The sequence below is a fragment of the Amyelois transitella genome, chromosome 11, assembly GCF_032362555.1.
Source record: "Amyelois transitella isolate CPQ chromosome 11, ilAmyTran1.1, whole genome shotgun sequence".
Lineage (NCBI taxonomy): Eukaryota > Metazoa > Arthropoda > Insecta > Lepidoptera > Pyralidae > Amyelois > Amyelois transitella.
In genome coordinates this window covers 2,630,605-2,649,474 of record NC_083514.1, presented here as the reverse complement: position 1 = coordinate 2,649,474, position 18,870 = coordinate 2,630,605, and the positions used below count along the sequence as shown (strand labels likewise).

The 18,870-nt window shown below is 36.0% G+C and overlaps 1 pseudogene; it reads left to right on the top strand.

Moving 5' to 3' along the window:
• LOC132902262 (uncharacterized) overlaps window positions 1-993 on the top strand; it is a 55,156-nt pseudogene extending 54,163 nt beyond the window's left edge.
• Window positions 994-18,870: the final 17,877 nt, after the last annotated feature.

The window sequence follows — 18,870 nt, the reverse complement described above, 5'->3', positions numbered from 1 at the left end:
AACAGAAATAAGACAGGGAAATGCTTATATTTGCATGTCGCCATCATGTATACGAATTAGTATTGAAAGGTGTATTCGAAACTAAAATCAACCAAATTACGACGAGCCCTGACATCAAATTGTTCAAAAAATTCCAAGAAAACTGGAAAAACATAAACTCTGAGAAAATAGAGAATCATAAAGAAAAGCTTTCTTGTCTGAGTGATGATAATATTAATGAACTGCTAGAGTTTTACCGGAGTGAGTTAACTAAAGATATTGTTAGAGACGACTATCGCGAATTAATAGAGCTTTCAATAAAGTTTCTTGGCGGTGATACAGAAAATAAATTTGCTGCAATGTATTTTGGCAGTGAATGCTCCTTACCAGGACCTGCTTTTTAAAAGCCATGAAGGCTTACGAGGCAATTGACAAAAGTATCTCAAAGGCAGCTTTACAGAAATTCTGTCAGCACTTGTGGTATTTGACCGACGAGGTGTCTATCTTGTCTCTCTTTGATGATAGTGTAGACCAAGAGCCTAATCTAGGTTACTAACTTGTCCAAAACGATTCCATCAGCTCTTGGGAAACGGTACATGCCATCAAAAGAAGAACTGTGGCCCACTCTATGAAAAAAAAACTCGAAGACTTCGTTTCCGCCAAAAGCAAATCTTTGTTCACTCGGCTGAAACTTGACGACAGCTTTCTCAACGAGTCTCCTTCTTTGTGGTCAAATAATGCTTCATTTCAACAAGCTAAAATGAAGGTACAGAACTTAAGAGCAGTAAACGATACCGCCGAAAGAGCAGTCAAGTTGATGCAAGACTTTCATGGCTTGATCACTGTCGAAGAGGAACAGAAACAATTTTTATTACGTTGCATACAAGAACACAGGCAGATATATCCAGACTGTAAAAAGCAAACTCTGAAAAGGAAATATGAAAAATAAAGCCCTTATTACTATTTACTGATGTTACTATGTTTTATTTATTGAATTGAAATTAAGTTCTTAAATCTCCCTTATGGGGATAAGGGAGATTTTTATTTCTCCATACTAGCTTTCAGATTCAAACTTTGAAGCTAAGTCGGCACGGGTTACTATTATCAGATTGCAATAATACTTCATATTTAAGACTTATTGGTCAAATCGAAAAAAAATAGAGGGTATGCGTACCCAAATTCCCAAAAAAAAAAATCGCCCTTATAGCCTGGGACACCCTAATTGGTCCATTAAGACCACATAAGGACCTACATGTCATATATCAATTTAAAAGATCCAGCGGTTTGTTTATAAAAAAATTACAACAACCAAACAAAGACTCGACTGACTGACCAACTTAAGGCTGTACATTGATATGTCAATCAGTCAGTCTCTGTCAGTATTTTTAGATTATCCGTCCGGTCAAATTGTCTACTTTCTGGAAATTACTTCAGGACCAAAGTCCTAGGGAGAAGCTAGTTATATTAGCAATTGAACTGACTCTTAGATCAAATCTTAGACAAAAGGATGGAAAGTACTCTAAAAAAATATCAACATTATCATTTAAAAGCATTACCGTTGCTTTTCCATTAATACGATGTTAATGCTACTTACAAAACTATTATCAATCAATTTCAACAATGGCCACAAAACTCAGTATTGTGCAACGTTTTATCATCTGCGTTTACGACTGGACACTATTTGGGCCCACGCGTGTTTTGTACTGAGATGGAGCGTTTGAACGGTCACTGGGGCTTAGTCTAAGTATTTAGTTAGATACAACTTTTATTAGCAGCTCAAGTTTAGGAATGCACTTAGATTTAGTTGAAAGGGTAAGATGAGACTAAAATTCATTCCAAAAAGTTAAATGAAGTAAAAAGGTTTTGCCCTTATTTGAGCTTTGTATTTAGAGAACTAATAAGGTCTTATTATTTTTAAACAGCCATATTGGATTATATTAGACAAGCGACCTGCCCCGGCTTCGCACGGGCATCATTTATAGATATAAATCTTCCTGATAAAACCCTCTTTGCAACATTTTAAACAGCAACAAAATCCATCCACATCTTTCCGAGATTAGCACATACATATATTACAGAGAAAATAGGGAGACTTTTCTTTATAATATGAAATGATAGTGATGTAATAGTAAACAAAATTGTTAATATCGTTATTTACGTGGAAGACACTGAATAATTAAATTGATATATCACGACTTTATTTAGTAGTCTCGTAGTCTCTAAAAATGTCTAAAAATGTTATTAGCCCATCGCCTAAAGAATATTAATTACTTGCATCTAATACTTAGTTCATCGAGCAATTTCAAACGAGGCTCGAGAAGTGCGAAGAGAGACGGCTTTCCTACCGATTATCGCTAAATGTGGGCGAAACCTCATCCAATATGCTTATCGATGTTCCAAACATTCACACCTTAGGTGAGTCGTTTCGTAATATGTATCTTTAGAAGGAGTTTGTATGCCATTTATGAATAAGTCAGTGTAAAAGTCAAGGCTTTAAGGGGCCGGCACAAGTGACTTTCTGTATATGCGTTAATATTCGTTAAGAAAGCTGAAAAATATTAGAGAAACCTCTAATTAATGGCTGAGTTTGTGAAAATGATAATTTTAGAAGGAATTTTAAGTACAGATATTTTGTAAAAGGAACATTATTTATTTTTGTGAACCACACCAATTAGTTAGTTAGTCGATTTTAGCGTTATCTTTGTAACTAGGCTAGGATAAACATTATCTGCAGGGCCCGAGCAAGCCATATTATTACGAGTATTATCATTAGAAGCTAATGTCAAATAATATTTTCGTAAGTTTCACGTGTTTTTGTCTCTTTTTGGTATAGTGTGGTCTATAATCGAGACGATTTGAAACGTGTTCCCGATTTGTCTAAGATCACATCTCAATTTCTAACTACATAGCTTATAGTGTAATTATGTTTTATGACGTTCTGTGGTGAATATGTACAGGTTCGAATGTACATTTTTAAAGTTACGTACAATCGCCTGTCGAGAAATATAGGTCCAGTTTCCTTGCAGGCGTCTGTACATTAGTTTGACTGCTAACCAAATGACGCGATTTCGACATCCTATCTGGTTCAAATTATCTAAATCTACAGAACTCGGTGAAGTCATAATTTTAGGCTAAATTATAGTTTCCATTGTTTGCAGCTCAAACTGGCGGTGACAAGGATTGCCGCCCACGCACACAGCAACAGTGGCCCTCCATTAAATTTAATTGATAAATATATTTTATATATATTTTATATATATACATGCTTATATGTATGCTTATACTTATGCAGGCGATGGGCTAGCAACCTGACACTATTTGAATCTCAATTCTATCACTAAGCCAACAGCTGAGCGTGGCCTATTAGACTTTTCAAGACTGGTGACTCTGTCTACCCCGCTGGGGATATAGACGTGATTATATGTATGACTATATATTCTTACTATTCAAACATATTCTAGTAAACATTTTACACTTTATAACTAATGCATTGCCCTGGTGTTTTTTTCTGATTGAAAATATATATTCCTGAAATGGTTAATCAAGTCAAGTAAAAGAAATGATGAGATTATAAGTAGTTTTCTTCATTTTGTTTTATTTAATTTATACAAAAGTAATTTGTAAACTTTATTTAGTAACAGTAAGCCAGACCATTTTTAGCCCACATTGGCATAAAATTTCTTTAATTATTCCACACTTTGTCCAAATATATGTGAATCTTGTACATAAAATATACAGAATCGTAAAGTAACCCTTACAAGTAAGCTCACTGAACTTAATCAGTATTAAACATCACCGTTCACTGGTCATCATCTAGCCTGTAAATTCCATAAATATGGTCAAAGACCTACCCCGGGCTCTTCTCCAGAGAAGTGAGGATGCAACCGGGACTAAAGCCAGGATTAAGAAGTAGGTTCGATAAATAAGAGAGCTTAAAAGAGAAGAAACTAAAGCCACAGCTATTACTCGACCATTAAAAGGTGTTCTGTTAACTGTTTGACCATTATAAAATACTAGAGGCCGCCCGCGACTTCGTCCGCATGGAAACCCTATCAATACTGCGGGAACTCCGGGATAAAAAGTAGCATAGGTATATATATTCTGGGTCTTCAGCTACCTACATACCAAATTTCATCGTAGTCGGTCAGTAGTTTTTGTGTGGAAGAGTAACAAACATCCATACTGACATCCAGACAAACTCAACTTTCGCATTTATAATATTAGTAGGATAGGATATATAGAGAAGATTGACTGACTTATCGTTACATCTCTTTCCCATGGATATCGTTAAAGACGACTAAAGGACAGGCTTATAAATTTAATTTATTTATGGGAATTTCTTGAAATTGACTTTGTTATTGAGTGAAAACATACCGAGTTATTTAACAGTTTTAACTCGTATATAAAAAAAATGAATTAATAATAGACATTTTTCTTAAGTTTAATCTGTATGCGTTCACCTTTATACCATAGAGTAGTAACGAGTGTTGTCTCCACCCACGTGGTACATGCAAACTCGATAAATCACGAAACCGTGAGAACCTGGTAACTACCAATCGGGAACATTCATTAGCTTGTAACACACTATACTGATGTAGGGGAATATTGTAGAGTGTTTGTTTGGTCATGAACTCTTTATACATATAATCATGTATTTATACCTTCCGGGGTAGACAGAGCCAACAGTCTTGAAAGACTGATAAGCCACGTTCAGCTGTTTGGCTTAATGATAGAATTGAGATTGTAATAGTGACAGGTTGCTAGCCCATCGCCTAAAAGAAAAATCCCGAGTTAACGTGTAAATTTATGTATGTATATGTTCTAGCGGTACTGGACTTTTTGAAATTCCTGCGGGAACATAATTTCATTTTAAGCGGGTGGAGCCACTAACGTACGATTAACATTTATAATCCTAACTAATTTTATGAATGTGAATGAAAGTTTGTGTGAGTCTCTTGAACCAATACAACAGAATATAATAAATTATTTTTCAAAATTGGATACAAGGTATCATTTATTGACGTCACATTACTTAAATTTAATTTTATCTTCTACCGCTTCCAAAGCGTATGTGCAAAAGATGCTGCGGAACAAACTACACTGCAGCATTATTTTCTTGAAATTTCGCGTATACATAGAGAATTAATACTCTGGAGAAGGACATAGGGTACAACATCCCAGTAAAAAATATAATTCCCGTGGGATTTGCGAATCTGCATTCTTTTGTATGAAGCGCGAAATTAGCGCGGGCGAAGCTGCGGACAAAAGCTAGTAGCGCATAAATGTATATATGTATGATGTATGTATGATGTACGTATGATGTATGTATGTATGATGTACTGAGAAACTTATAACGAGACAAACTTGCTAATGTCATAAAATACAGTAATTGTAAATTCGTGGCAACGACACTACGGGGGGTCTGCTATTCTAATAATATTTCCCACAATAATCGATACACCCGTCGATTGATTTATTTCTCGACGTTACGAAAACTCGATTTTTAGGAATATTGACGTTAATCGATTTGGGAAACTATCACTTTATCGTTTCAATGTCGCCTTTTACTTTTGTACAAGTACTTACATAATTTTAACAAGCCGTTATTAAATTTTCTTTATTATTACAATAGTATTCATCTATTTTTTCTGCCAGTGATTTTATTCTACTTACGTCTTCCCTTGATAAAGTTCCAAAATTTTATGCATACATTATTATTTAGTCTTTATCCCTTGCAGAGCTAATAGTCTTGATAAAACTGAATGGAAATTTTGCATGGTTTATACAATACCTAATGATATTGAAAAAATATCAAACCAAACAGAATTGCTTTCATGAATTTATCTCACAACTATCATGCAAAGAGATGACTACTTTCTAAACTTTTTTTTATTGACGGGTGAACCTACTTACTAAGTCAGCAAACAGCCAAAAATCAATGCAGACTAATTACGTTCAAATTTAGAACAAAAAAGACTCCTTACACCCACTTTATATCTGAAGTGAAGGCGGGAAATTGGGAACATGCACTATCTTCGGATCTCGGAGCCTAGCACCGGATTCGCTGTCACCTCGAGAGGCGGTGAGAACCGGGCGAGTACCGCGTGAGTATTGCGCATTGAGTTTAACGTACTAGAGAAGGCAACCAAATAAAAAAATAAAAAAAGATTTCAGGCAGATAATTAGATTATGGGTTCATGTAGGTTATATCGCAGAAGTGTGGTGTGGCGGCGTTGTACTAAAATTTTTCATAATCAGAACTATAAGTTGCTAGCTACATGCTGTTGTAGTGGCGTAAACAACATTGTGTGTACCAGCTGCTTACCTTCCAGTGCAAAATGTGAAAGTTAATCAAGAGAATGGCCTATAATTTCTTTGGCATTTGGCTCTGTCTAGTTCACCCCATGATTTGTACATGTCTTTGTTTACATCATCTTGTTAGTTATGATATCCTGGCCTTAGTCCCGGTTGATATTCAACTCTCTGTTGAAAGTCCGGGGTTCAGTTCGCTGGACCATGATCCTAGAGTGGGTATCCAGTTTTTTATTCATTTGTCCGCAACTTTGCAAAGCAACATGACTTATGTTGAATCATGGTTACAGTTACCTGAATATACGAATATTATGTTTTTCATCCTAGCGGTGCCTGTTTTAGCATATACATACAGTATTATCACTGCTACATCCCTTGCGCAGTAGACAAAGCTTACTGTCTCGAAAAGGCCCTCGTTCAGCTGCTTGGCTATGGTTTTTACATATATGCATAAAAATCCATCTTTTCCGCGATCTCTGCATACATCTTTCATTCGTATATATCTCTTTTCATGCAATGTTCGATATAGGCTACTCTATACCTGACCTATTCCGTGTCTGTTCTATTCTCTAGTAATATTAGTTCATTGGCACCGCGTGAGTATTGGCGAGTGCAAGGGCTCACAAGAACGGTCGAGAAGCCCTCCAGTCTAGCGATAGCCGAGTAGTGATTTTTGAACATCTTGAGCTGAAATATGTTTTGAAGTAGGTTTTAGTCGTAAGCGCATTTGGGTCGATGTGAAAGAGAATGCAAATTTTTGATGTTTTCGTGTTTTCAAATTTTAATATTCGAGTTCAATAAGCTTGGTTTAGAAGTTTAAATTCTCATACTTACCTACATAAACTCACGCTGCTTTCTCGAAGGGCTAAGCAGAGCACATCTTTCCACTTCATCATGATCCCTGCATACTTCTTTTCCTTCGCTCTCTTCATGTAATCATGTCGGCTAAAACCACTCTTAACCTTAACTTTTGCAAGAATCAATTGGATCAACTCACGATCTTCTAGTCTACACCCTTGCCTTTCTAATGAGGGTAACGTTGACAAAGGCAGAAAAGACCTAGACGAACAAATACACACATCCTTGTCAATTCAGTTAATTGAGAAACTGTAAAAATGTCTCCTTGCTTTCTTTTACCAGTCAGTCAGTCATTAACTTTAACTAAAATAATTAAAACCTCAATAAAAACATGAAAAAGTCTCTCTAAGAACATATAACTCAAGCATACATCCAGGTTCATACGGTTTTTCTTGCAAATTAACTACAACAATATTGACGGCTTATGCGCTGTCACGCGCGCGCCTGACTGTGCACTCATCACGCTACCGTGGCTCCCTCTACGCTTTTAAATGAGTTAGGTGAGCTTTTGAATGTATGGTTTTAATATAACCGTTATTAAAATTACCTTAAAGAATTGAATTTTACTAGTATAAACTCTGCCGCTTTAGACATTTTATTTAAATTCGTATATTTTAATTAATCATAACATTGTATTCTCGCATCCACATTTCTATTATAAGTGTGGATAATTGTGATGTTGACGTTGTCGAAGAAAATGCTGCAGTGTAGTTTGTTATCACTTCTACTGCATTCACGCTTTGGAAGCGGTAGTAAACTTACTTTTAAGTAATATGACGTCAACTAATGTTGTGAAACCAAAATATATCACAAATATTAATTGATATCTATTGAAATGTCCCATATTAATGAATAAAACAGTTTAATTTGAATTCATAAAAAAAAATACCGCTAATTCCCATTCCGAAATATAAATGTTAAATTTCCTATCTCTAGGCCCAGCGGCAGCGGCTGGTTTATAAGTCAGTCAATTAGTCGGTCAGTGTTCATATTGATAGATATAAGTACTTTATCAAAATATGTGAAGCCGGACGGTCTTCAAAACACGATAGTTGCTTAATCACAGTTTCCTGCTCTCAGCACGAATGTACTACTTTCGACCACTTAATTACAAGAAATTAAAGTGATTAGCTTCAATGGCGGTAAATGGGTTTTAATTTTCGACGACAGGCCTTCCTGTCGGTTTTTGTGGTTGGTTATGAGTAACTTGCTTAATGGTGATGACATGACCGGTTGTTTAGTTGTATAATGGAATTTATGTGTGGTTCCCGGCACCAATGGAAACAACAATAGGACCACTCCATGTCTTTCCCATGGATGTCGTAAAAGGCGACTAAGGGATAGGCTTATAAACTTGAGATTCTTCTTTTAGGCGACGACGGGCTAGCAATCTGTCACTTTATATGAATCTCAATTCTATCAGTAAGCCAAACAGCTGAACGTGGCCTATCAGTATTTTCAATACTGTTGGCTCTGTCTACCCCGTAAGGGATATAGACGTGTTGATACATAAATATGTACCTAAATAGGTATGTATGGAAGTTAAATTAATATAAAAGCTACTACGAGTATTATGCCCATGGCTCTGCCCGCTTAAAATTAGGTTTCCCGATGTATACATATGTATATAGAATTCATAGATTAAACAATTTTTAGTAGCACATAAACTTGAATAATAACGGATGAAAAATAAGAAATTTGCAATGATCGTGGCAAGAAGAATGAATTTATAAAAGCTACAAAAAAAGTTAGTTAGTTAGCCGAACGAAAGAGTCGCCAACAGAAAAATACCAAAACTCTTTTTGTATCACATAGGTACTAAAAATAACATTACTTATAAAAAGTTTGATATAAAAATTAATGCCTCCAAAAATTTTTCCGTCATCATTTTGACGAAAAATGAGTTCAATTTAAAAAAAAATCGCAAATTTCAATTACAAGAATACAATAAACGACTATAACAATTTCATCCCGTACCATTATTCTTTCATCTCAACCCCAGCTCAAGGGGTAACGCGCACTCCCGGCGGATTCCCGGTTTTCCGGGATTCGTAGGGATGAAAGTAATCCCTGTCTTGCTGCGTGAAATTTGTCGGATATATTTCAAAATGAAAAATAATTACGTGTCTCACAGGAAATATGAAATCACATTTATTTAACTGACTCTCGATTTATTGATGTAGTTTGTTCTTGTTCCAGTTATTTAGTCATTTTTCTAGATTTTTCTCGTAAGTATTTCAGAAAATCTTTTTTAAACTTTAAAAAAAATATAAATATTAATTAAATGGTTTCGGACCGTTTTCTTGTAACGCAGAATTTGATTATTTATAAAGTACTAATCACGGTATTTTAAACAGACCTTGAAATAACTTAGCCAAAGGATAAGCATGTTTTCCGCGGGATCTGAATTTAGGACCACAAAAGACAGAAAGCAAATACCTAAAAGCACTGAATTTTTTGCGACTGGTAAAGCTATAAAGACCAGATTGTCATAAAAAATCGTAACACAAACAGAAAAGAAAAGCAATCTGCATTCTGCCATTCCAGCATCGTCATGTTCACATTTAGTAATTTCGCGAGACGTCGTCCCCTGTGTGAAATAAAAGGTTGCAGGTACACCCAGCACAATAAAATGATAAGAGAGTTCTTAAGACTAAAAATTAAGACTGAGGTTCGTGAACGCAAAATTATTAACTTACGACTTAATTCAAACTTCTGAATATAATGATTATGTGTACTCTTTACTTTGTGTAATTTTATTGGAATAAATTTTGTAAAAATAGTAAGATAAATTTACAAAGACAGTCTCTGTTAACGCTACCCTAGCTCTACTCCAAGCGTAATGAAAAAAAATTAATTATATTCTTGGACAAAAAAAAGCGTCATTTTATTTTAAAATAAAATATATACCTATATAATATTTACTATGTCTCTACTAATCAACCTTCAATGTTAGATAGAACTTAACGGCGTCTTTATTTATTATGCAATCTTAACCCCTCGACGCACTAGCAAAGGATTCCCAGGCAAAGGTTGTATTGTTATTTTGGGAAATAGTTTTTGGTGTTCTTTACACGACATTTTTATTTTAAGGGATATTGTTCTGTTAAGAAAAAGATATGACTAAGATTTTGTTGTTTTTATACAGATAATACAAACATATTTACATTATAATCACATATATCCCCTGCGGGGTAGACAGAGAACTTGAATAAGAAGAATCCCTAGTTCATAAATCCATCCCCTATTAGTCGTCTTTTACGATATCCATGGGTAAGATGGAGTGGTTCTCTTCTTTTTCAATTGGTGCCGAGAACCATAAAAATTATATATAGAAAATACGACTTCAGACAAGGCGACAGAAACTAAAAGGATAATTTGTTATACCATATAGAGAAATGGATACTATGCATAATTTATCTTAAACAATTACCACACTGCTTACCACTTAACAGTCGTCCATTAGAATATAATATAAAGAACATAAACTACGGAAAGGTACGTGCATTAATGAAACTACGGCATAGAAAATTATAAGAACAGAAGATGAAAGTACGCCATTCTTGTATGACTGTCTTCGTATTCAGGTATTGTGAAATGTTTAATTCTTATTAAAACAACATATAGACGTCTAAACCTATTGATATGATGGTGCATGGGCAATAGTTAATTTGGAGAAAAAATCTATGGCGTTCCACCACTTTGGCTCAATTTTATCTTCTCGGTCCAAAATTTTCTTTTTCGTTCAATATTGCAAACATACATATAGTCACGTCTATATCCCTTGCGGGGTGGACAGAGCCAGCAGTCTTGGAAAGACTGATAGGCCACGTTCAGCTGATTGGCTTAATGATAGAATTGAAATTCAAATACTATCACAAGTTTCTAGCCCATCGCCTAAAAATATCGCAAGTTCATAAGCTTATCCCTTAGTCGCCTTTAAGACATCTATGGGAAAGAGATGGAGTGGACCTATTCTTTTTAGTTTTGGTGCCTGCTCGTTCAAAATTAAAACGATATATTGTGGGTATGTTTACTTATAAATGTAATGAAGACTCGTTGGTGTCTTTTGACAATAATTTTTAATTCAACTACGGTTTAAGATAGTTTACCCTTTTAGCGCGCGATAAACTATCGCTGTCCCTTTTCACGTCACAATAAAAAGAGAAACAGCGAAAACAACACTGTCTTGCTCCCGGACTGGAGTTTTACATTACCTTCTAACATCTACTTTATACTACGACTCCTCACAGCGCCAATTGCAAAACATACGCATCTAATGCGATTCTCTTGTGCGTTTTACATTCTGTAGTAAAAGCTTTAGCACAACAATCGTCTAAATAAGGAAGCCGTGTTTATGTTAACTAGTGGTTGAAATATAGGGTATTTTACAATTAGCAAGATATAATTTTATGGTGTTTTGATAAGTTATCTGATAGATAGATACTAAATAATCATAGGTGGACCCCGGGCTACGAAACACTTCTGTTGAGGGTACAACCGGGAACACGCAGAGATGAGAGAGAGAGACAGAGAGAGAGATAATTAAGGAATCACTACACATCATTAAGTCCCCCTAGTTTCTCTGTCTGTATGTATGCGCTAATCTCGGAAAGTTATTAACAGATTTTGTTTGTGTTTGATATGTTTAAAAGAGGGTTTTCTGAGGCAAGTTATTCAAGTTCAATAAGGCAAATCAAATGACAATTCATTACAAAACACAATGGCTGACACTTGCTATTGTACGATCAAATCAGCTGACCACAGAGCAAGGACTACGGTCACCTAGCTTCCTTGCTCTGTGCCGCTAACGAACGCCATTGTACTGGGCACACAATGCACCACAATATTTACTTCATACACCTGCTATTTTATTTATTAATGTTTTATACTAGTTAAGAGTATTGTCGGCGATACTGTGTGGTCTGTTATTGTTTTCGCATCCTCTAACTCAATTAAGAGCCACAGAAATTGAAATAAGAAGCATTTAGACTTCTGTTGATCTAAGTATATTCATAAACTAGCTGTGCCCGCGACTTCGTCCGCGTGGAATAGTTATTTTGGGCATCATTGAAGCCTCAAGGATGAATAATTTTCCAGGTTTTTTTTTCACATTTTCCATTATATCTTTGCTCCTTATAGTTGCAGCGTGATGTAACATACATACATACATACATATGGTCACGTCTATATCCCTTGCGGGGTAGACAGACCCCACAGTCTCGAATAGACTGAATGGCCACGTTCAGCTATTTGGCTTAATGATAGAATTGAGATTCAAATAGTGACAGGTTGCTAGCCCATCGCCTAAAAAAGAATCCCAAGTTTATAAGCCTATCCCTTATTTATCCCAGCGTGATGTTATATAGCCTAAAGCCTTCCTCGATAAATGAACTATTCAGCGCAAAAAGATTTTTTCAATTCGTTCCTGAGATTAGCGCGTTCAAACAAACAAACAAACAAACTCTTCAGCTTTATAATATTAATATAGATAGTAAATTACTCACGGTTAGAGCGTCGACATACTTAATACTAGGGAACGAATAGAAATCCAACAAAAAGAAAAGTATAATGAATAGGTGCAAATCCCAACGTCGCCATATGTCAATGACTTTTTTTTGTGTAATCCGCCTTGATTGTTTACCAATGCACTTACAGCTGAGTCAGGACCTTTTCACTAGAATTATTCAAATATTAATTTCTGTGCTCTTTATAATTTAATTTATTGTTTTTGTACAGTAGGTATTATTTGCAACTTTGTCAATTGCTAACAGGAATTCAACAGCAACACGCTTCTTCAAAAAATTTGAGGCAAATATCCACAACACAAAACAGTGCCGTGTGGTTCCCGGCACCAATAGAAAGAAGAATAGGACCACTCCATCTCTTTCCCATGGATGTCGTAAAAGGCGACTAAGGAATAGGCTTACATACTTGGGATTCTTAATTAGGCGATGGGCTAGCAACCTGTCACTATTAGAATCTCAATTCTATCATTAAGCCAAATAGCTGAACGTGGCCATTCTGTCTTTTCAAGACTGTTGGCTCTGTCTACCCCGCAAGGGATATAGACGTGACCATATGTATGTATGTATCCACAACGTTTACTAGAATTTGCACAAAGAAATATCCGCAAACACGCTTCGTTCGTTTCTGTGCTAAATAAACCTTCAGGAAATCTTTTATTTTATACCTAGGCAAGAATCCAATGAATGTTTATTTCACAAACACTAGACATTTCCAATTACACGCCACTCTCATCTCCACCTGTACTTACGTGTAGACGTAAAAAAAGCTAAAAAGCGAGACGAAACTTCAGACGTACTTGAGATGGAAAAGGACAAAAAATTTCGACGCGACTATGACGAAATAAAGGCTTGTGGGTTTGTTTTAGTTTTTTTCAGCCCTGTTCTTACTGTAAGGTTTTAAAAGGGTTTCAGACGGGTTTTTGGATAGGTTTAACTCAAAGGTAGTAGGTAGGTTTATATCCTTATGATTCTGAGTAAATGACGACTATAAAAGTGGTAAGTAAGTTCTCTGGTATATCTATACTAATATCATAAAGCTGAAAAGTTTGTTTGTTTGAACGCACTAATCTCAGGAACTACTGGTTCAATTTGAAAAATTATTTTTGTGTTGAATAGACTATTTATCGAGGAAGGCTATACAACATCACACTGCAACTATTAGGAGCGAATAAGTAATGGAAAATGTTTCATTGTTGAAGGCTTCAATGATGCCCAACATAACTGAGGGCTTCAATGATGGCCAAAATAACTATTACACGCGAAGTCGCGGGCACAGCTAGTATTAATATATACGGGATGAATAACAATCTGTTAGGCTTGAAATAAGTTCGAAACTTGTGTTACCATACTAACCCAGCGATACTATTTATAATGAATACTTATAAAGATAAACATTCAAGACCAGGTCAACAGATAAAGTTCTTTTCTCATCATTTCCTGGCCGGGATTCCAACCCGGGGCCTACTGTGTCACAAACAAGCGCACTACCGCTGCGCCACAGAGGCCGTCAATGTTGTTGGTAATCACCACAAATCAATCATTGTTCCAATTTCTATATGATTCAATGAAGATAGACATATACATAGATAGTCTCTGCCTACCCCTATTAAGATAGACGTACTGGGCCTCATTTACTTTTGAAACATCTTTTCAATAGCCAACCATACAATGGTCGACCTTTGAAAACAAAAAAAGTGAATACTTTCAGTTAAATCTGCCATTGTTTTCCGTTGATATCGCGAAGAAAATCAATGGGAAAATATTTCTAACCGAATAAATCACCTTTTTACATCAATAAGTTGTCAGTAAAATGCGATTTATTCGCGGTTCGGTAAAAAGGAAAGCAATATAATAACAAATGGCAATTATTGTCGGCACGAAAAACTAGATGGACGACGACCATAAACTAATGAGTGTACAGATATAATTCTGTCACATAAACTCGTGTGGTTCGTGGAACCAGTAAAAAAAGAATAGGACCACTCTATCTTGTTCCCGTGGATGCCGTTAAAGGCGACTAAGGAATAGCCTTAATAACTTGGGAGTCTTCTTTTAGGCGATGGGCTAGCAACCTGTCCCTATTTGAATCTCAATTATATCATTAAACCAAAAAGCTGAACGTTGCCTATTAGACTTTTAATACTATTGGCTCTGTCTACCCTGCAAGGGATATAGACGTGATTATATGAATGTGTGTAATAGAAATAAGCCGGTGCACGCAAAAACGAAAAACCGCTTGTTTGCGAGCCCCAGGTTTTCCCTAAAGGTTTTTCCATAAACTCCCACATTTCGGGTATAACATCTCGTGGGCCCACTTAACCACATAAGAACCAACAGGTTAATTCCTAGCAGCTTTCCAGCGGTTTTGAACTGTAGGTACGTTTAAAATTTAGTCAGTCAATCAGTCAGTTCTTCTTTTAATATAACAAAAAAAAAATCACATGACAAATGAATCCGTAGTTTGTAGAGAGGTTTATTATGTCGATTGTACGTTGGTCTAAACCATGATGAGCAATTCAAAAATCTCGGTCTTTGTTTTTTGTTTTTTTTTTATCATCATTTGCGCCGTTCGCAGCGTCACTTCTGTCACCTGAATGTTTTTCGTCACGGCTCTGTCACGAATTATTGCTATTATGTGTGTTTTTATCAGATATCCCATCAGTCATACCGCGGCGACGTGGCAAGATTTGTTATTGCTTATTTATTTAACAATTCTTTTGTCGAAGAACTTGAGTGTCTTCGTAAAAGTATCTATAGGTTGTTAAGGTTCTTAACGATATTTGTCGTCATCAGTTTCCGAGATTCTTTTGAAGACAGAGCCAACAGTCTTGACCGAAGTGAAGTCTGTATGGAAAAATGACAGAATCGAGATTCAAATAGTGACAGGTAGATAGCCCATCGCCTACAAGAAGAATTCCATGTTTCTTAGCCTTTCCTTTAGTCGCCTTTTACGACATCCATGGGAAAGATACCCTTCTCTCTCCTATTCCATTGTAGTTTGATCGCAAACTGATGCTTTTAAGGTGAAGTCATCTAAAACTCTTACATTCCGGCAACTTTAAAGGCTGTAAAGATTGCGGAGGTCAGGCGGGAATTGCGGTCCCGTTGTATAAAAAAATTACTAATCCAATTTCAAATCAAGGCGAACCCTGGCTTCCTTTCCATTGAGGTGAGGACGCAACCGAGGATGAAGTCAGGAGAATGGTGAAAAAGGTTTCAGATTTACTTTTTTTTGTTTCAGAATCTATGCAGAGCACACGGAATGAGAACGACAGCCTGGCTTGAGGAACAATGCCCCAAAAAAGATGCTTGCCACAAAGAAAATACGGAAATGAAAATAATCCTTAACCCTTTGGAATAGGCATTATTTGAGCTTGCATGCACCGCCTAAGGCCTCATCTTGTTAACCACCAGGCAGATTGAGGTCAAACGCACTCAAATTATTATAAAAAAAATAATAAAACTAATATTTTTTTAAAACTTGTTTGATTTTATAAATAAAGTTAAGGATTATTCGTATATCTATTTCCAGTTATATCCTCTAGTTTAGAAAATTCAATCAAGACTCAATTTAATTCTCATCCATTTCATCTGTGACGTCGTGTCGTTTTGGTCTCCCCGGCGCCCCTCTTCACAGCCCGGGAGCCCTAAAAAAGCGTACTTGGATAGTAGTAGTAGTACTTAGTCCAAGTGCGCTTTTTTAGGGCTCCCGGGTTCTGTAGGCTGTAGGGTTTGTTCACCAAGTTAAGTAGTACGCTATCCCCAGCCGGCTACTTGCTGGATCTCGCGTCTATAGCTAAACCCACGACCTCTTTTAACTTGTAAGACTACTCCAAATAAAGATTGTCTTTATTCTATCAATTTTCAAATTATCTCTCATTTCTCTTACCTGCGACGTTTTACTAAAACGCCATACATCATATACTATGCCTATTAAATCTATCTCATAAAGGTAGAGGCAGGAAAAAGGTATAAATAAGTGACTATATGTATAAATAATACGCAGATATTATACTTCTTTTATGTGCCCTATTTGCACATACAATAAAAGGGCAACTTACGAAACGTACAATTTGAAATGCACCCGCTCATTACGATTTTGATAACATCATCGCTCTATTGCCCCAGAATACGAGTTAGTACAATTATCACGGAATTAAAAACCATAAAAAAATAGCATTCGAATGAAAATTAAGACATTTCCGAGTTTAACCACCATTCAAAACCATTGGGCTTGTATATAATTAAAGAATCCACTTGTTTGCGATAATTATATGACGAATAAAATGAACTGTACAACGGATCAATTATAAAAGTTAATCGTGCATTCATCAAGGTATTTTAAACCGTATTTTGGATTAAAAAGACTTCAAAATACTGGCAGATGTTTTTGTAAATTGAGTTTGCGATCGATGACAGTTTAATTTTTTCATGTTTACCTGTTGTGTACAATGAGTATCAAAAGTTATTAGTGCTCACCTGCCCGGAGAGGAGCCCGGGTTCCACCTGTGAAAACGATCTTGAATAGGTAAGTAAGATTTTTAAACAAAGCCACCTGATCTCCGCAACTTTGGCAGGGGGACCCAATAATCCTCTAGTCTCGTAAAAAGGATATTGACATAAACAAAATTAATTTTGTCAGTTTCACTCAACTTTTGACCTGCTCCTAAAAAGGTAATGATTGTTAATGAATTTTAATGTTTATAAATTTTTAAGGGTAAAATTTTGTGATTTGCTTTGTTTTTAAATATTATAAATGTACCTAAATAAAATTATTCATATAACGATTCTTCTTAACTGTACTTAAGCTGTAGATTTCGTTTAACGGAATTAAGAAAATATAGGTTAGAATTCATTTTTACCATCTGCTGCTTTAAGTATTGTTTATTATATACATTTATAACTTTTCAATGGGATGATTCAGTTTTCTCCTTAACGCTTAAGTAAGTTTGCCTTTAAACTATTTACCCGTACTGGGAATTGAACTCAGGAACTCCAGTGGAGAATGGCCTTTTGTAATGTAATACATATAAATAAAAATATCACAATGTCCCTCACGGGATAGACAAGTCGAGAACGTTGGCTCTCATTCTCGGAGATAATGAAAGGTCAACTTAACGATGGAATTGAGAATAAGCTCGTGTCAGGTTGCCAGCTAATCGAGAAGAATTCCAAATTAACTAATAACCTCCTAAGTAAAATAAAATAGAGTACGAATAAAATAACTACTTCAATTTTATACCAAATCAGGTTTTAAAGATAAACGTCTCGTGCCTAGAGACCGCTGACGTTAGTCCGCCTGTGAAATTATCTGTTTAAGAGGATAATATCTCGGACATGCGATAAAATCTTAAATATAAGCCTGCTTTTACACACTTAAAGTTATCTAAATGTTATTTCATGCTAGTTAAACATTGAAGAAAAAAGAAAAATGTTCTCTTTTCTTTTCGTGGAGACTACTATAATATGGATGGATATCATATATTTAGGTGCGCAACTAAGTTCTCGCTGTTTATCGATAGATGGCTTCAAAAGTGAAGTGAAGCCAATTTTTACTCATCAAAGTGTCATGGCGGTAGCTTAGACATTCAGTGAACAAGTGGCTACAACAAAATCGTGATTCCATTGCGGCGTCATATTCTTATATTTGAATGAACATGTCCGATTTTTTACCGAAAAATGGTAATTTGCGGGAAGTGTTACTTTTCTTATTTCATTCAAAGAAAACAGCAGCTGAAGCACATCGAGAGCTGCAAAAAGTTTACGGGAACGGAGTTATAAGTGAGACAACGTGCCGTGACTGGTTTCGTCGCTTCAAAGACGGTGATTTTGATGTTGAGGACAGTCCACGTGAAGGAAGGCCAAAAACTTTTGAAGACGCTGAATTGATGAAACTGCTCGACGAGGATGCATGTCAAACGCAACAAGAGCTTGCTTTAGCATTAGGAGTAACTCGCCAAGCCATTTCGAAGCGATTGCATACGTTGGGAATGATTCAAAAGCAAGGAACATGGGTTCCTTATGATTTGAAGCCAAGGGACGTCAAGCGTCGTTATTTCGCCTGCGAACAACTGCTCCAGAGGCAAAAAAGGAAAGGTTTTGTTCACCGAATCGTGACGGGCGATGAAAAGTGGATTCACTACAGCAATCCAAAGGAAAGAAAGTCGTGGGGACTGCCTGGTCATGCGTCCAC